Below are 19364 nucleotides of genomic sequence, written 5' to 3' on the forward strand. Positions count from 1 at the left end.
GGAATATCTCTTTTGATGAAATCTTCTGACTTGGGAAAGGTGAAAGGGAGTAACCAGTCCGTTGAAAAAACTCCAAAGAAGACATTCTGAACTGGATTTAAGGTGTTGGAGCAAACCAAAAACCATGGGAAGACTTTGAGATCTCCAGAGGAAAGAGCCACTGCCTGAGGAAAGTCCTTGGCGCTAAGTCAAGGGGTTCCAGGCTGAAGAAAACCCTCAAGAAAAGGAACATGGATGTTGTCACACTGGTCCAAAGTCTCCAGCAGGAAACCACTTGCAGCATCTGTCAGACATTCTTAAACCCTGTCACCCTCAACTGTGGGTACAACTTTTGCAAGTTTTGTCTGACTAGGAGTAAGGAAGGAAAGCCCACATATTTCTCTTTTACTGAATGTAGAGAAATCTTCCAGAACTTCCCTGTCTTCACTGTGCATCTGTCAAAGCCAACTGCTATCTGCAGGAAGCTCAACCCTCAGAACCTGCAGAATCATGTGAGACAAGGCCATTGTTAGAAGCACCAGTAAGTCCTCAGGCTCTTCTGTAAGGAGGATTAGACTTCCCTCTGTATAACCTGGAGTATGCAGTCCACACCTTTTCCCCTATAGAAAAAGCTGCCCAGAACTGTAGGGAGAAACTCCAGGACACTGCCTCTTTTTTTTTTTTTTTCCAAAGCACTCTTTAATAGAATTTTATTTTTTTTATTTTTTTTGAATAGAATTTTATTTTCCAAAATATATGTAAAAACAAATTTTAACATCAATTTTAAAAAAAAAAATTGTTCCAACTTCTCTTTCTCCTCCATTCCCACCCCACCCACCCACTAGAACTCAAGCATTTCAAAATAAGTTTATACATGAGTAGTCATGGAAAGCATTCCCACATTAGCTAGGTTGCGAGAGAAAACAGTCAAAAAACTCCCAAAACTTCAGACTGAGGAATTGTCAAAAAGAAAAAAAAAATTTTTTTTTAAATGTGTTTCCAGGGGCAGCTAGGTGGCGCAGTGGACGGAGCACCGGCCCTGGAACCAGGAGCACCCGAGCCCAAATCCAGCCCCAGACACCCAACACCGCGACCCCGGGCAAGCCACCCAACCCCAAATGCCTCACCAAAAAAGAAAAAAAATGTGTTTCTATCTATTTTCAGATACTATCACTTCTTTCTCTGTAGATGGGTTGCCATTTTCATAAGTCCTTCAGGGTTATATTGGACCATTGCCTTGCTGAAAATAACCACATGCTTCCCAGCAGATCATCTTACACTATTGCTATTATTTTGTATACAGTACATTTCACTCTGCTTCAGTTCATGTAGGTCTTTCCAGGTTTTTCTGATAGTATCCTGTTCATCATAACCTAAATAAAGTACCTTAAACTTGACAAAGAATTTTCTTCATATTAGCCCAGCAAAGTCATCATAACTATTTCCCTCCATACTATTCCCTTCCCATGATATTTACTCTATTTTCTATCTTCTTGTAAACTATTCCTCCTCAAAAGTGTTTTACTTCTGACTGTCCCCTCCCCTACTCTGAACTCCCTTTTTTTTCACCCTTCCTTCCTTATCCTCTTCCCCTCATACTTTCCTTTAGGGTTAAATAGATTACTCCTCCCAACTGGGTGTGAATGTTATTCCCTCCATGAGCCAACTCTGATGAGTTTAAGGTCTTTGAGCTAATTCTTTGTTCCAAATTTTCTTCCTCTCTCTCTCCTCAACCCTCCCTATGAAATTGTAAGGGGTTAAAATTCTAGCTTGTCTGTCTAAAATATCTAATGAGTGGTCGCCAATAAATTATAAACTTTAGCAAGAGTTAGACTTTTAAGCATTTATTAAGGAGAATAAGAATTTGGTAAAGAGAGAGAAAAAGGCCTAGATTCCTATCTATTAAAGGGAGAGCACATTTCTAGCTCCGCTCTCCACCAGAGTCCAGAGGAAAGAGGAGCGAGCCTGAGCGCCAGTCTCTTCCTTCCTCCTCCCACTAGCCCGCGTCACTTCCTGACTCCTGGTCTTGCCCTCAAAGACCTTCCCTTCATGGGCAGAACTCCTCTACAGTAAGTATCCAGCAGGTGGCGTTATTCCAATCGTTACAAAATCAAGCAATTCAATATTTCATACTTGTGCTGTTATGCAGAACATCTTTACCTTCCTCGAAAGTATTTTGCTTTTTACTACTCTCTCCCCAATCTGCCCTTCCCTCCTCCCCACCCCCTTATCTCCCTCCCCTCCCTTCGGGCAAAAATATATTACTATACTCACTTGGGTATGTATGTTAGTCCTTCTTTGAGTCAATTCTGATGATATTAAGGTTCACTCACTCCCCAATTCCTTCCCCCTCTTCCCCTCCCCTCCATAAGCTTTTTTCTTGTTTCCTTTATGTGAACAACCTCTCCCCAGAACATCCCTCCCCTTCCCCATCTCCCAGTCTATTTCTCCTACACCTCAACCCTATTTTAAGGATGTCATTATGGGTTAGTTAGGTGGCACAGTGGACAATGCACCAGCCCTAGACCCAGGAGGCCCCAAGCCCAAATTCAGCCCCAGACATAAGACACCCCACACAGAACAAAACGTAACATCCCTTCGTATTCAGTTCAGACCTGTGTCCTCTATTAAATCCTTACTGATGTAGTTCTTATGAGTTTGAAGTATTATCTTCCCATGTAGGAATATAAATAGTTTGATCTTTTAATATCCCTCATGAAGTCTTTTTCCTGTTTATCTTTTTATGCTTCTCCAGGGCCTTGTATTTGAAAGTCAAATTTTCTATTCAGTTCAGGTCTTTTCATAACAAATGCCTGAAAGTCTTCTTTCTCCTTGAAGTTCCATGTTTGCCTCTGAAAGATGATGCTTAGTTTTGTTGGGTACGTGATTTTTGGCTGTAGTCCCAGTTCTTTTGCCCTCTGGAATATCATATTCCATGCCCTCCGGTCCTTTAATGTAGAAGCTGCTAGATCTTGCTTTATCCTTATTGGAGCTCCACAGTACTTAAATTCCTTTTTTCTAGCTGCTTGCAATATTTTCTCCTTGACCTGGGAGTTCTGGAATTTGGCTATAATATTCCTGGAGGTTTTCCTTTTGGAATCTCTTTCAGGAGGTGATCAGTGGATTCTTTCAATTTCTATTTTAGCTTCTGCTTCTAGAATATCAGGGCAATTTTCCCTCACAATCTCTTGGAGGATGGTGTCTAAGCTCTTGTTTTGGTCATGGTTTTCAGGTAGTCCAATGATTTTCAAATTATCTCTCCTAGATTTATTTTCTAGGTCAGCTGTTTTTCCAAGGAGATATTTCACATTGCCCTCTATTTTTTCATTCAATTGGATTTGCTTTACTGTGTCTTAGTTTCTCATAAGGTCACTAGCTTCCATTTGTTCAATCCTAATTCTTAGGCAATTATTTTCAGCAGACAGTTTTTTAATCTCCTTTTCCATTTGGCTTTTCAAACTGTTGACTTTTTTCTCATGACTCTCCTGCACTGCTCTCATTTCTCTTTCCATTCCTTCCTCTCTTTCTCTACATCTTCGTTCTATCTCTCCTACTTTCTCTTCAGAGTCCCTTTTGAGAGCTTCCATGGCCTGAGACCAGTTCATATTTTTCTTGGAAGCTTTGGATGTTAGAGCTTTGACCCTATTATTATCTTCTTCTTCTGAGGATGTATTGTGGTCTACCTTTCCCCCAAAGAAGTTTTCGATGGTCTTCTGCTTTCTCTGCCTACTCATCCTGGCTCACTGTTTCTTGGCTTTTTACTCCTTAAAGTATAGCGTTGCTTCCAGGACACACTGTTAGTGTTACAGTGTGGCCCAGGGGGTGATTGGGCTTCTTCTCAGCCTGCCTGGCTTGTGAGTAATCACAGCCACTTTCTCTTTGACCCGGAAACAGAAGTCTGATTGAATTCTGATTCTCTATGATCGGAAGCTTGGCGTGCTTTTACCCCTCCCCCACTGGGCCACCACCACTCAATTCAGCCCACTGGTTCAGACCCAGGGCGCTTTGCTCCAACTCCAGTAGATACTGCCTCCACTTCACCCCGGCCTACCACCGAACCCCCTCACCAGTCCGTGATTGGAGCCTTAGAAGCTACCGGTGCTGAAGACTCTGACATGCGCTGGAAGCAGTGTCCCTTGGCTGGGTCCGGACCGCGCGCTGAGCTGTTCAGCCTGATCAGTAGGTGATCAGAATTGCCCTCTTTTGCGAAGAAACAGTCTCACTCTGTTCTTATGTGCATAAGGTTGTTCTGGGTTTTGATTTTTTTTTTAATTTTTTTTTTTGGGTGAGGCAATTGGGGTTAAGTGACTTGCCCAAGGTCACACAGCTAGTAAGTGTTAAGTGTCCAAGGCCGGATTTGAACTCAGGTAGTCCTGACTCCAGGGCTGGTGCTCTATCCACTGCGCCATCTAGCTGCCCCTGGGTTTTGATTTTTACTGCATTATTTGGGCGTGAATGGACAGGTTTATCTGGAGCTTGTGGGAGTCACAGCCTCTCCTCTTCCATCTTGGCTTCGCCCCTTGACACTGCCTCTTTTGAGAAAGAATATCAAGGAACTGAAGGAACTTAATGCTTCAGAGAAGGATAGATAAGTTAAGTGGAAAAGGCTGGTTAGAGAAGAATAGGCAAGAATGAACTGATTCTAGAAGACGAGTACAAATCCCTAGATGTGGTGAAATGTGATGAATCAGTGACTTTCCAGTTAATGGATAAGCAACTATGATAGAACATGTAAGCATTTTAAAAACATGGAAGATACCGTCCAAGAGATGGATGAAACAAGAGTCAGACCTGATTTGAAGCTCCTTCAGGAAGGCAAAGAGCTGTTACAAATGAGTGATTCACTGCCTTTTGAAAGGCCCAAGTCTGAGGTGTGGGAGATAATATGATTTATTGGAAATTGGGAATGAGGGGTTAGCAACAACCCCCTCCTTCCTCCTAGGGACTAAGAGAAATGTTCGTTGTTTTGAGTTCACCTTCAAGGTTAGAGATAGTAGACCAGACATCCTTGAAGAAGGATAGCTTGGTAAAGATCTTAGACTAGACCCCCTGTTGTCCACCCACATCCCCCAAATATAGCAGATTTCCTTGAGGTAAGAAAAGAACAACGATTAGCAAGAGAACTGAATTTCTAAACTTAACTCATTATGGATCATCTGAGTTTCTGAACTAAGTGTGGGGACAAAGAATCATGATTTAGGCAGTAACCAGACAATACCAATTAATTATAAATAAGATCAATTTTAAAAAGACACAGAATCAATATGATTATTCCAGTTCCCCACTTTGATCAGTGTCTTTCATAGATCACTTATAGGTTAATTTTATAAGGTTTTTTTTTTTTAATTACATGTCACCAAGGTAGCCAAGAAAACTCAACAAACAGATACCATGAAACAAAAAGCCAAAGTGGTACAATAAGGATCATCAGTATTAAGTAACATCAAGTTCTTTTGTAGCTTGGTGTTAACCCACTTAAGTGCCCATTTAATGTGTGGTCTCTGGAAGCATCTTCTCTTGGACATTCCAGGATAGGTTTTGTTCTCAGGGCAGCTCTGAAGGGAGTTCCTCTTGAGTAGATTGCTTCTCAGGTTCCATATCACTTGTAGAGAGATGTTTCTACTAAAATCTTTTGCATGATAGATCTCAATACAATTTATACTCTCATAAATTTGAACTCTCTGATAACTAGTTTATGTGGTAAAAAAAAAAAACAGCTCAAATCTTGTGATTCTGATCTTATTAACAGCAGAGGTATTAAAAGGATATCAAACTAGGAATCTATATTTCACTTGAAACTTCAGAAAATTTCAGTTCTTAAATACCCCTTGTTGCTCCTGTCTTTTCCTAAACCCTGTACCTGACATAGCCACTGCCAATAATAAGCTGAAGAATCTTTTTTTTTTTAAATCTGTGAACATTTTACCTACAAAATGAGCCCTTCTGATTAAGGATTTAATATTTACCAAAGAAGACATGTAAGCTAGGGTTAAGAGTACTTTTCTATATTGGCATTGACTACATTATCATTTAACTTCCTGTGAGGTTAGTTAGCAAATTATGTTGCTATGTATTTAAGAAATTCAAACGACTGAAAAATCAAAAACTAAATATTTTAAAGTACCACAGAAGGCAGAACTCTGAAAACCTTTTATAATTACATATATAATTGTCTGATCTTGTTGCTTTCTCAAAATTTTCCACTCCAATTAATTTTCTATTTTAATTATTTAGAACTCCAATTAATTCCAGTTCTCACCTTAGGAGATTTAATCCTTACAAGAATGCACAGGTAACAACACTGTATAAGGAGATAACCTCTATTACATAAATGAATTCACTTAAAGAAGGGATGTGTAAATATGCCAATTAATTCCAAATTGCACACAAAGAATAGTATATATCTCAAGTGAGTAGTCTATATGTAAATTGCTTGCACTTCAGGAAATTATACATAGGTTTTAATCCCAAATTAAATAATAAACCTGAGTAAAAATGGATTGTCCTTTGAGGTAGCACAAAATAGTCCATAAGTTACTCTCTTCCAAGATAACTGATTGCTCTGAAAAACTTTTCCTTAAAACAAATCAGAAGATGTTTCTGATTTTCATCTTACTAATCAGTAGGTTTATATCTTGGTCCCACAAACTTCTGTTTCATTGTCTAATTATTCCCATAACATTCTGAGATATTTCAAGAACCTTATCTTATACATGAATATATAACTATTAACAGGCAGATGACAAGGCCACATACTCATTCACTTATTAGTTTTTTAGGATATGGAAATGACTATAATTTCAGATGGAAATTGGTAAGATCTTATATACATGTATCCTATAGCAGTGCAGAAGTGCTGAAGTATTATAAGAAGATGCAGTATATAGGGGGCGTCTAGATGGCGAAGTGGATAAAGCACCGGCCCTGGATTCAGGAGGACCTGAGTTCAAATCCAGCCTCAGACACTTGACATTTACTAGCTGTGTGACCCTGGGCAAGTCACTTAACCCTCATTGTCCTGCGCCACCCCCACCCCCCCAAGAAAAAAAGATTCATTATATTAAGGAAAAAAATTACAACTTTATCTGTCATAGCTAGAGATTTGCTATGAAAGGAAGAAGCAGGGGTATGGTTATGACAGCATCAATACTGGTCTTCCAGGCCTCCCCATGCTTGAAGCCTGGGAATTTCAAGGTGCATTTTTTTTTTGGTGAGGCAATTGGGGTTAAGCGACTTGCCCAGGGTCACACAGCTAGTAAGTGTTAAGTGTGTTAGGCCAGATTTGAACTCGGGTCCTCCTGACTCCAGGGCCGGTGCTCTATCCACTGAGCCACCTAGCTGCCTCCATATACAGTTCTTTTGAGAATGGTACATCTCAGGAAAAATCATATATAGCCATAGTTATGAAATATTCCTTAAGGATGCTGCCCAGGACAAGTTAATTATGGTTACTTAAATCTTTGTCATTTATAGGAGATCAGAACCCAGACAGCTGACTTTTGCAGTGTTTCTGATAGGAATCCAGTAGAGCTGGTTTAAAGTTTCACCTCGCCACTTAATAGCTGTAACCTTCTTATCCAGAAGTTGTGATCCACATGGCGTCCACAATGAGTGCAGCAAATATGAGGTAATCAACCCTTATGAAGGCTCAGAACTTTCCGACTTTCTACATACTTGGCAGCGGACCGCAATGATGGGAACTGTGTATCGCTGTATATTTCTGATAATCCTTGTGGCATTTTCCTCATTGAAGTTACACAGGCACCAGGAGACCTGTATATGCCACCAGTCATGATAGGTTCTGGGGTTTCTGTAATGTTTAGAACAAGTGCTTGAACAAGAACTATTTTATTCCAAGGACAAGATGATTTTTCTATTCCACCAAAAGCAGAGTTAATAATTTTTCCATCACAGGGTTTTAATGATACATCTACATAATCTATTCTAAAAATGGGCAGGAGTTTATTTTGTTACTGAAAAATTGTCTAAAATCTACTCCAGTTAATATCCATATGAGAATTGAGAAGTCCAATATAATTTACAGCAAAATTTCTAAGTTACAGCTTCAATTGGTAAAATTCCCAGGTTAAAGTTTCTCATGTCAAAACACACCAATTTTTAAAATCCTTTCTAAATTTAGTTATACTTTAATTTGTAAAACTCCTAAGTATCTAATTAGGTATTCTAATAAAACTTATTTTACTTTTTGGTTGTTTCCGGATTTATACAAACTTTTCTCTTTTTCATGAACCAGGAAAGAGTTGTTAATGGGCAGGTAGTTCCTAAGTACCACATAAATAATGTAAGCTGCAACCTATTTTTATCTTCACTTTTAAACTTCACTGATACCAGCTTTCAAACCACCTTCTTTCTAATCAGCAAAATGACTGTCTTCTCTTAAACTATGAAACAATGAATTTGTCACTGGGCAGGCAAAGAGTAATAAGAGACCTAAGTGTTATTTTCCCTTTAACTTTCACAATTATGCCCTCAGTTTCCTTAAAACAAATTCTAAAGAACATTAACCTAAAACTCACTAGAGTATTTCACCATTTATAAACAAAACAAAAACATTCAATCCACAATTTGGAAATTGACAGAGGAGAACCTATATTTTAGTCTTTGGCTAGTTTTTGATTCCATAAAGTCCTGCAAAGTGAGAGAAAGCTCTTTACCCACTTATCTGTGTCCTCATCTGCCCACTAACCTGGCTTAGACATATTGTATATGTGACACAATTGTAAACACACAGGCACAGAAAAACCAATAAAAAGCTGTGAGATAGTGGCTCCAATATTTCGTTATTCATATCAGTATGAGACTTCAGTAACAGACTTCCAAATTTTCCATCCCTTTTGTTAAGTAAAGTACCTCCTCTACTTAAAGAAATCTTTTACTGGTTCAATTTAACAAAATGCCACTGACAGACCTTATATCTAAGAAGCAGCAAAAACACGGCATGTTGCTATTCTCATTTGGCCACTAGATGTCTCTAGAGATGGTGCTAGTTCACCCTCTCCAGGCTGATCTGACCATGGGAAGAAAAATTCAAGCAGAAATCAATTTGCTCTGTATTTTAGATATTCCCCTAGGATCCTGGCCAGGAGAGCTGGTAGTAATATTTCACTAGGCCTCCTCAGTTCTACCAAGCAAGAAAAACCCAATATCCAAGTTGTTCTCTTAAGTAAGTTTCTCTTTTTTGTGGGCAAGAAGCAAGACAGTTCTTAAAAAATTCAAATTGTAAACTAGCTTTAAAAGTTAGCTCAAAGTGACTTCGCTATCTTTGTTCTTTCTCTCATATACAGCTATGGTGATGTTCCCAAGTTCATTTATACCTTTCTCATGTCACCTAGAGCAGAAACATAGATATACCTGGCAAGTTAGTTTCTTGTAACTTCAGAATATGTCTATAGCTAAAGGATTTAAAAGAAAAACAAAAAAACATGACAGCTCTGCAAGAATATTTGAATACAGTTCTTTTGAGCATAATGTCCTAGGCTCCTTAGCTTGATATTTAAGGGCCTTCAAAGTCAAGCTCCAAAGCAGCTTTCTAGACTTCTTACATATTTAGAGCTGGAAGGGACCTTAGAGGCTACTAAGAGCCACAACCCCTTCGTTTTACAGATGAAGAAACAGGCATAGAGAGGTAAAGTGACTTGCCTAAGCAGTTAGTTTAGTGGTAGAATTTGAGCCCAGGTCTCCCCAGCTCCCAAGTTCAATGCTCTATCCACTACGCCATGTACAGATGTCCAACATGCTATTGGAAATATTATACTGTGGCTAAGGGAAGATGGTTTTGTGAATCATTCATAGAGATAATTAAAACCATGGGGATGAACCAGATCCTCAAGGAAGAGAAAAAAGAGAAAGCTAGCTATTCAAGGGCAGAACTTTGCTTGAGACAGTCACATTTAGCTGCTGGGTGAAAAAAAAAAAATGAGCTGTTGAACAAAACTGAAGAAGCACTCATATAGAAAAAAAGAGAACAAGAAGGTGATCACAAAATCCAAAGGATGAGAGATTTTAAAGAAAGTGGTTAACAGTGTCATGCTATAGACACATAAAGGAATTAAAAGAAAAAAACATTAAATTCATTAATAAAGGAGATCCTTAGTGATTTTAGAGAGGGCAATTTCATTAAAGTAGTGAAAATGGAAATCTTCAAGGGGTTAAGAAGTGAGTGGATGGTATGAGAGCATGAGAGGGAGTAGTAGGGTCAAGGGAAGTTTTGTTGTTGTTGTTTTTAGAATAGAGGAGGCCTTGATCATGGTTAGAAGTAGACATTAAGAAACTTAGGGAGATATCCTAAGAAAATGGTGGAATGAGAGGCTATCTAAAGCAGGCTCAGTTCTCCATCTCATTTCTTAAACCTCAGACCAATAAGAATGGACTCAACAATGCAAAATCAAAACCAATGAACAACAAGAAAATAAATAAAGTTAGTCACTCCCAAGTCTTACAGAAAAATAAGACTACCTCATAGGCCACAGTTGTGGAGCCCACATGGAAAAAAGACCGAGCTTGAATAGCCTTTGATTTTCTTTCTTTTCAGTGTCCTGACCAGTCTACCTCTATACCCCCTCTACCTCTTGTAAGCCCTTCAGGAGCTTGGGGGAATTGAATCAGCTCAGTGGGCAGGCTAGGGTTAGGAAAGAAAGTTGTTGATGATCTAGGAAGGAGGGTACTTCAGGTCATGTTACAATTTTCTGATACAGTACAGGAGGAAAAGGAATGATACGGAAGAATTAAAAGAAAGGTGGAGAAGGGGCCAGGGTGTTGACCAATGAATCCCATCAGCCTAAGGAGAGACAGAAAAAAGTGATTGCTGAGAGTAGGAGAGAACCCAAATGAATGAGGCTGGCAAAAGTAGTGGATAAGCCCAGACATAGCAGCTTTTCAGAATCTTCCTACATCAATGACCCAACTAATTACCCAGTCCCCAAGGGCTACAGATCTTACCCAATTCTAGTAGGTTATGAGGTAGATCACAAGGAGAGAACAGAGAACAGTCAGCAATGGTTGGGGGAGTAGTACAACATCGCTGGGCCTGTTGTCTCCCTCTTCCTAGAGTAAATGAAAGAGATTGATAGAAGCACAAATAGAGAAAGGACACCCTAGAAAAACCATCCTACAGGCCTATAATAGCTGACTGAGGAAGAGACATTAGTATACAATCTAGAACCAGTGGTATTGCTGGATCAAAGTATGCACGATTCTATAGTCCTTTGGGCATAGTTCCAAATTGCTCTCCAGAATGGTTGGATCTTTTCCTAATTCCACCAACAGTGAATTAGTGGATGTTAGAGGGGATGTGGGAAAGCTGAGACACTCTTAATAAAAAGTGTTTCTTTCTGTAACTCCTGAATTTCATTCTTGAGTTCTTCTCATCCCTCCCTGGCTTATATTTCATGTAGAATTTTAGGCCACATTTTAAGAAGGCTATTTACAAACCAGTGTCTAAAGAAGGGTTAGGATAGTAAAGGGCTTTGAGCTCCTGTAATACAAGTATCAGTTAAAGGAACTAAGGATTCTTTGCCTGGAGGGAAAAAGAAGACAGGGTGACAAGATAACTAACTGTCTTTTAAGTATTTGAAGGGCTATCCTCTCGGAAGATGGATTAAACTTATTCTGCTTGGCCTCAGAGGACAGAACCTAGAGGTAGTAAATGGAAATTGTAGCGAGGCAGATGGAGGTCTGCTATAGAGAACATTTTCCAACAAATATACAAAAATAGAATGGATTGCTTAGGAAGGGAATGGTGTGGATTCCTCTTCACTAAAAGTCTTTGAGAAAAGGCTGAATGGACCTGGTACAAGTTGGACTAGATGATCTTTAAGGTCCCTTACAACTGGAGTTATTTGATTCAGAGTACAGTATGTGGGAGAGATAATAAGTAAAAAGGTTATGGTTTAAAATGGGAAGACTGAAATTAAACATAATATATAAGGTAGGTTTTATTTTATAATGTGTAAAGTTTTATTGTGACACTTTTGTTAGAAGCTGATGCACTTCTTTCTCAGGAGAGCATTCCTCTTGTAGTAGGGCAGCTCTATGCATGCTCTGTTACCACTATCTGTGTTAGGTCTATTATAAACAATACTGAATCCTGTAGTTAGGAGCCTGATTCCTAATACATCATGCCAGTTTTTGACATTCAAATCATGATCTGGGAGGATACCTATCTTCATAAAAATCCCTGAAATTTATAGCATTACTTTAAAATTGCACTTAGTAAACTAGACATGCCAGTGTTTTGGGTTTTTGTTTGTTTGTTTGTTTTGGTAAGGCAATTGGGGTTAAGTGACTTGCCCAGGGTCACACAGCTAGTAAGTGTCAAATGTCTGACCTCGATTTGAACTCAGGTATTCCTGACTCCAGGGCCAGTCCTCTATCTACTGCGCCACCCACCTGTCCCCATGCCAGTGTTTTTAAAGAATATAATTGTTCTAGCCAAGTGGTTCTCAAACTTTTTGGTCTCAGGACCTCTTTATACTCTTAAAAATTGATAAATAGGTAGTATCTACCAATATTTGGTATATTGGAGATTAAAACATTTTTGAATTATTGGGAAAATAGTTTTTACCTCATAGACTCCCTAAAAGGGTCTTGGGAACCACCATGAGTCCTTGGACCACAACTGAGAACAGCAGTATTAGCACTTTCTGGGAAAGTTGTTAGTAAGAGTTCTCAAACCCTTCCTGAAGGGAAATCACTTAGTCGGGTGACAGAACCTTTTCAAATAATCATTTATCTTCCTGATTTCCCTTTTTTGGGGGCAGGATATAGTTTTTGTGAATTGAACCTCTGGGTAGTTTTTTTTTTCTTTTAGCAGCCAAAAATGGTTAGTGTTCAAAAGGAGGTTGGGAAACTTGGAGCATTGTACTCTTAATGTACCCATAAATCCACAGAGATTTTTAGCTGATGTTCAAATTAAGCCAGACAGAGGAAATTTAACTTGCAGATATGAGGAATATTTTTGACTCTTTGGAAAGACAATATGAAGGAGGTGGTATATTCATCTACAGTCCCACAGCTTGTTGCTTCTGGGAACTGTTTAAAGTTACATCTTGCCTATAAATTATTCATTCGCCTCTCTGTTCTACCTGGTGTGATAATAACTCAGTATAGCCCATCCACTGTATACTTGGAGATTCTATATTTGGAATGTATGAATGTCTATAATTTTTCTTTTTCTAGTTCAAATGAACATGATGTACTTTATGCAAATGTACAAAGAAACCAAGTTATGTTTTTGTTTGTTTTACAGAAGTAACAGATCCAACACATGATAATAAAGATGATCTTCAGGCAGCCATTGCTTTGAGTCTGCTAGAGTCGCCAAAAATTCAAACTGATGGAAGGGATCACAACAGGTCATTGGATTAATAGACATTTTAGAATCCCCTGTTAGTATGAATTATCAAAGGCAACAATGAGACAATGTATTTATAATAAACATTTTTATTAAAGTTTTGAGTTCCAAATTCTAACCCTCCTTCCTTCCCTCCTTTTCCCCCTCCCTGAGGCAGTGTAACGATTGGAATGACGCCACCTGCTGGATACTTACTGTAGAAGAGTTCTGCCCATGAAGCGAAGGTCTTTGAGGGCAAGACCAGGAGTCTTTTCTTTGGCGGGAGGAAGTGACGCGGACTAGTGGGAGGAGGAAGGAAGAGACTGGCGCTGACTCTGGGGCTTTTTCCTGAGGACTCTGGTGGAGAGCGGAGCTAGAAATGTGCTCTCCCTTTAATAGATAGGAATCTAGGCCTTTTTCTTTCTCTTTACCAAATTCTTATTCTCCTTAATAAATGCTTAAAAGTTTAACTCTTGCTAAAGCTTATAATTTATTGGCGACCACTCATTAGATATTTTAGACAGTTTAGCTAGAATTTTAGCCCTTAACAGCAGTAAGCAATCAAATATAGGTTATACACATGCAATTATGTAAACCATTACCATATTAGTGATTTTGTACAAGAAAACTTGAATAAAAGAAAAAAAAGAAAGTGAAAAATAGCGTGCTTCAGTATGTGTTCAATCAATATCAGTTCTTTGGAGGTGAATTCAATCATTCACAGTTCTTCATCAAACAATAATGCTCTCCTGATTCTGCTCACTTCACTGTACTTCAGTTCATATAAGTCTTTCCAGGCCTTTTTTTTTCTCACCTCATTTAAATTTTATTTTCCAAAATATATGTAAAAAAAAATTTTGACATCAATTTTTTAAAACTTTGTGCTCCAACTTCTCTTCCTCCCTCCCTTCCTACCTTCCACCCACAAGAACTCAAGCAATTCAAAATAAGTTATACATGAATGGTCATGGAAAACATTCCCACATTAGCTAGGTTGTGAGAAAAAAACAGTTAAAAAACAAAATTTCAGATTAAGGAATTGTCAAAGAAAAAAAATTTTTTTAATGTGTTTCCATCTGTTTTTACATACCATCAGTTCTTTCTCTGTAGATAGATTGCAATTTTCATAAGTCCTTCAAGGTTATATTGGATCATTGCCTTGCTGAAAATAACCACATGCTTCCCAGCAGATCATCTTGCACTATTGCTGTTATTTTGTATACAGTACATTTCACTCTGCTTTAGTTCATGTAGGTCTTTCCAGGTTTTTCTGATAGTATCCTGTTCATCATAACCTGTATATAGTACCTTAAACTTGACAAAGAATTTTCTTTATAAGAACCCAGCAAAGTAGGTACCATATGTTTTGCCATTATAATCTATCATCATAACTATTTCCCTCCATCCTATTCCCTTCCCATGATATATACTCTATTTTCTATCTTCTTTTACCTATTCCTCCTCAAAAGTGTTTTACTTCTGACTGTCCCCTCCCCCACTCTGCACTCCCTTTTTTCACCCTTCCCTCCTTATCCTCTTCCCCCACTACTTTCCTGTAGGGTTAAATAGATTACTCCTCCCAATTGGGTGTGAATGTTATTCCCTCCTAGAGCCCACTCTGATGAGGTTAAGGTCTTTGAGCTAATTCTGTGTTCTAAATTTTTCTTCCTCCCTCCCTCCTCAACCCTCCCTATGAAATCAAGCAATTCAATGTCATACTTGTGCAGTTATGCAGAACATCTTCACCTTCCTTGAAAGTGTTTTGCTTTTTACTGCTTTCTCCCCCAAATCTGCCCTTCCCTCCTTCCCCTCTTCTCCCCCTATCCCTTATCTCCCTCCCCTCCCACTTTCCCTCAGGGCAAAAATATATTACTATACCCACTTGAGTATGTATGTTAGTCCCTCTTTGAGCCAATTCTGATGATATTAAGGTTCACTCACTCCCCCACTCCTTCCCCTTCTTCCCCTCTCCTCCATAAGCATTTTTCTTGTTTCCTTCATGTGAACTACTTCTCCCCAGACCATCTCTCCCTTTCCCCTTCCCCCAGTCTATTCTTCCTACGCCTCAACCCTATTTTAAATATGTCATCCATGGACAACTTCTTGGAAGATGCTGTCTAAACTCTAATTTTGGTCATGGTTTTCAGGTAGTCCAATGATTTTCAAATTCTCTCTCCTGGATCTATTTTCCAGGTCAGTTGCTTTTCCAAGGAGATATTTCATATTGCCCTCTATTTTTTATTCAGTTGGATTTGCTTTACTGTGTCTTGGTTTCTCATAAATTCACTAGTTTCCATTTGTTCAGTCCTAGTTCTTAGGCAATAATTTTCATCAGACAGCTTTTTTATCTCCTTTTCCATTTGGGTTTTTAAGCTGTTGACTTTTTTCTCATAGCTCTCCTGCATTGCTCTCATTTCTCTTTCTATTCTTTCCTCCACCTCTCCAAATCTTCCTTCTATCTCTCCTACTTTCTCTTCAAAGTCCCTTTTGAGCACTTCCATGGCATGAGACCAATTCATATTTTTTCTTGAAAGCTTTGGATGTAGGGGCCCCAAGGTTGTTATGCTCTTCTGAGGGTGTACCTTGATCTTCCTTGTCACTAAAGAAGTTTTGTATCGTTCTCAACTTTCTTTGCTTGCTTGTCTTGCCGGTTTTTACTTGACTTTTAGCTCTCTCTTATGGTGGGGCCCTACTTGCAAGCTACATTGTGTCAAGTTTTAGAGGGCCCCAGGAGTTTTGGTTTGAGGGAGGGCCAGTTTTTCTCTCAGCTGGCCTGTTCTCTGGTCTAGAGGTAACCTCGAGCCAACTTGCAAGATAACCAGCCAGCAGAGAGCTGTGTTGATTTTTAGCTTCGACAAGCCTGCACCATTCCCTAATCTGGGCCTCCTGCTGCTCAAGATTTCTTCCTGGTTCCCTGCTGGGGTGTGATATCCGAACTCCTCCTCAGGTCCTGCAGACACCCCTGTGTTTTGCATCCCCTGGGCCAGCTGTTCAGCCCTCTCACGTGATGGTAAGCTTAATTCCAGAAGACACCAGTACTTCAGCTGATTCAGAGGCTGGGGGTAAGTTCCCCTTGTGCAGAGTGTTTGGGGTATGTGTTGGTGCAATTGGGGGTTAGATTTTGCTCGCAGCCCAGTACAGCTCTCTTTAATCTGAAAAAGAATCTCAGTGTCTTTTTGTGGGTTTTGCTGCTTCAGGGCTTGTTTTATTGCTGTTTGGGGGTGGGGGTTATTGTGTCAGGAGCTCTGTGTGTTTAATGTCTTTCCTCTGCCATCTTGGCTCCCCCCCCCCCCGCCATCAAGATTACCAAGATAATGTATTTAAAACCCATTGAAAACTTCAAAGTGTTATATAAAAAATATTTATTTCCAGATATTATAAGAGCAATTTCAGCTTCATCCAGGAATATGGTTTCAGGAACCTCTTTTGTGCTAATGATCCCTTCTGATAACCTCAAATTCTTTTCTCTAATAATCATCAAATAATCCTGTGTTTTAGGTCAAGACTGTGATAGACTATATTAGAATCAGTTATCTCAACTCCCATGAGTCAGTGAATACTTTGAGGGTTTTTTTAAACTAAGACTATGTGTGTATGTGTAAAACTTGTTACTTGATATTTTTAAAAGCAAGGATATGAATTCATTTCATATAACCACTGATTCTATAGTTCTTTTGAACTTAGATCTCTTTACAAAAGGTCACTGAAATTTACCACATGATTGACAAATGAAATAAGGTATATAAAGCCATTTATAAACTATAAAACTATATAAATGGCAATTACTATTTTGCCAAGTTTAACTCTTGATTTTGTGTGTATATATTTTGGAACAACACAGATCTCATGAAGCAACTACTGTTGAAAATAAGTGTTCAAAGACGAAGCATTGTGAAGTCTGGGGAGAAAATTCCAACCCCAATGACTGGAGAAGAGTGGGTGGTTGGCCAGTTATACTGAAAAATGTTGGCAGTAACTGTTGGTTTAGTGCTGTCATACAGGTAGAGTAGTCTCCATTTTTTTTAGGAAATATGGTGCATATAATCTGTATCACCAAACTTAAATGTGAAGAATTTATGTTTAAAATTAAAATAATGATCTAAAATGATTAGCAAGTCTTTTTCAAGTGTCACTGGATAGGACTAAATCAGATGAAGATAATATGAGCTATATTTGTTTGTTGGCATTTTATAATTATAACTCCAGGATCAGAAATAATGTCAGAATTCTTCATTTCAACTGGATTTAGAAAAGATTCAACTAGGTTTTTTGCTATAGTTTCTCATACTACCCTGTGTGACCATAGGCAAATGACTTAACCTGTCTGGTCCTCAGTTTTCTCTAAAATGGGGATGGACTAGGTGGCATCAGAGGCCTTCTTTCCAGCTCTAAATACTTCCAGGATAGAACTTTGTAGATCAGATTACAGTTGGTAAGTTGTTAGGAATATGAAATTTTAACAGATCAACTTAATGATTGATGACTTATTTACTGTGTAAGATCTTAGTTTCCTTTGGCATCTATTTTCTGTGGTGTCACTTGAGAGGACTCCATTCAGGATGAACTTAACTTCAAGTTCTCTGAGAGTGGAAGTTAGGATCAATAACATTCCCTTATACTGAGTATATCTGCAGAAATAAAGATGTTCCACTTATTTCAGATTTAGAATCTGTTTCTGCCCACCTTCTTCAGGTTGCTAGCAGTCTTGGGGAAGAATGAACCATTCAAGTGACTGTGCAATCTCTCTCCCCTTTCCCTGGCTACCATGTAAGCTCCTTAAAGGGCAAGCACTGTATTTGATTTTATGGCCTCGGAGGTCAGCACAGTACTGAGGTCTTTAAGACCTTGAAGAGGTCCAGCAGCCCTGATCTTTTTTTTTCTCTCTCTCTATTTCTTTTTTTTAATTAATAAAGTATTTTATTTTTTCCCATTACATGTAAAGATAGTTCTCAACTTTTGTTTATACAAGCTTTACAATTTCAGATTTTTCTCCCTCCCTCCCCTCCCTCCTCCCTCCCCTAGACAGCAGGTAATCTGATATAGGTTTTATATATATATACACACACACACACATAATAACATTAATCCTATTTCTGCATTGGTCATAAGAGAAAAATCAGAGCAATGATGAAAAACCTCAAAATAGAAAAAACAACAGCACCAAAAACAAAAGAAATAGTATGGTTCATTCAGCATCTATACTCCACAGTTCTTTTTTTTTTTCCTGGATTGGAGATCCTCTTCCATCATGAGTTCCCTGGAACTCTTCTGTACCATTGCATTGGTGAGAAGAATATAGTCCATCACAGTAGATCAACACTCAATGTTGATGATACTGTGTACAATGTTCTTCTGGTTCTGCTCATCTCACTCATCATCAGCCCACGCAAGACCCTCCAGGTTTCTCTGAATTACTCCTGCTCATCGTTTCTTACAGCACAATAGTATTCCATTGTATTCATATACCACAACTTGTCTAGCCATTCCCCAATTGATGGGCATCCCCTCAACTTCCAATTCCTTGCCACCACATAAAGAGCAGCTATAAATATTTTTGTACATGTGGGTCCCTTTCCCCTTTCCATGATTTCTTTGGGAAAAAGACCCAAAAGTGGTATTGCTGGGTCAAAAGGTATGGACAACTTTATCGCCCTTTGGGCATAATTCCAAATTGCTCTCCAAAATGGTTGGATCAGTTCACAGCTCCACCAATAATGCATTAGTGTTCCAATGTTCCCACAGCTTCTCCAACATTTATTATTTTCTTTTTTTGTCATTTTAGCCAATCTGATAGGTGTCAGGTGGTACCTCAGAGTTGTTTTAATTTAATTTAGAGCATTTTTTCATATGGGAATAGATAGCTTTGGTTTCTTCATCAGAAAACTGCCTGTTCATATCCTTTGACCATTTCTCAACTGGGGAATGACTTGGATTCTTATAAATTTGAGCCGTGATCTTTTAAAGGGACATTCTGATCAGTTAATGAACAGAAGGAATAGAATTCCTTTTTTTTTTTTTGTGAGGCAATTGGGGT

General features: G+C 38.8%; 2 pseudogenes; both read left to right on the forward strand.

Annotated features, from left to right (window-relative positions):
- The first annotated feature begins 230 nt into the window (after positions 1 to 230).
- Positions 231 to 7518, forward strand: LOC122747902 (annotated as a pseudogene).
- A 56-nt stretch (positions 7519 to 7574) lies between these two features.
- Positions 7575 to 19364, forward strand: part of LOC122747903 — a 28325-nt pseudogene continuing 16535 nt past the window's right edge.

Source organism: Dromiciops gliroides, chromosome 3 (genome assembly GCF_019393635.1).
Source record: "Dromiciops gliroides isolate mDroGli1 chromosome 3, mDroGli1.pri, whole genome shotgun sequence".
Taxonomy (NCBI): Eukaryota; Metazoa; Chordata; class Mammalia; order Microbiotheria; family Microbiotheriidae; genus Dromiciops; species Dromiciops gliroides.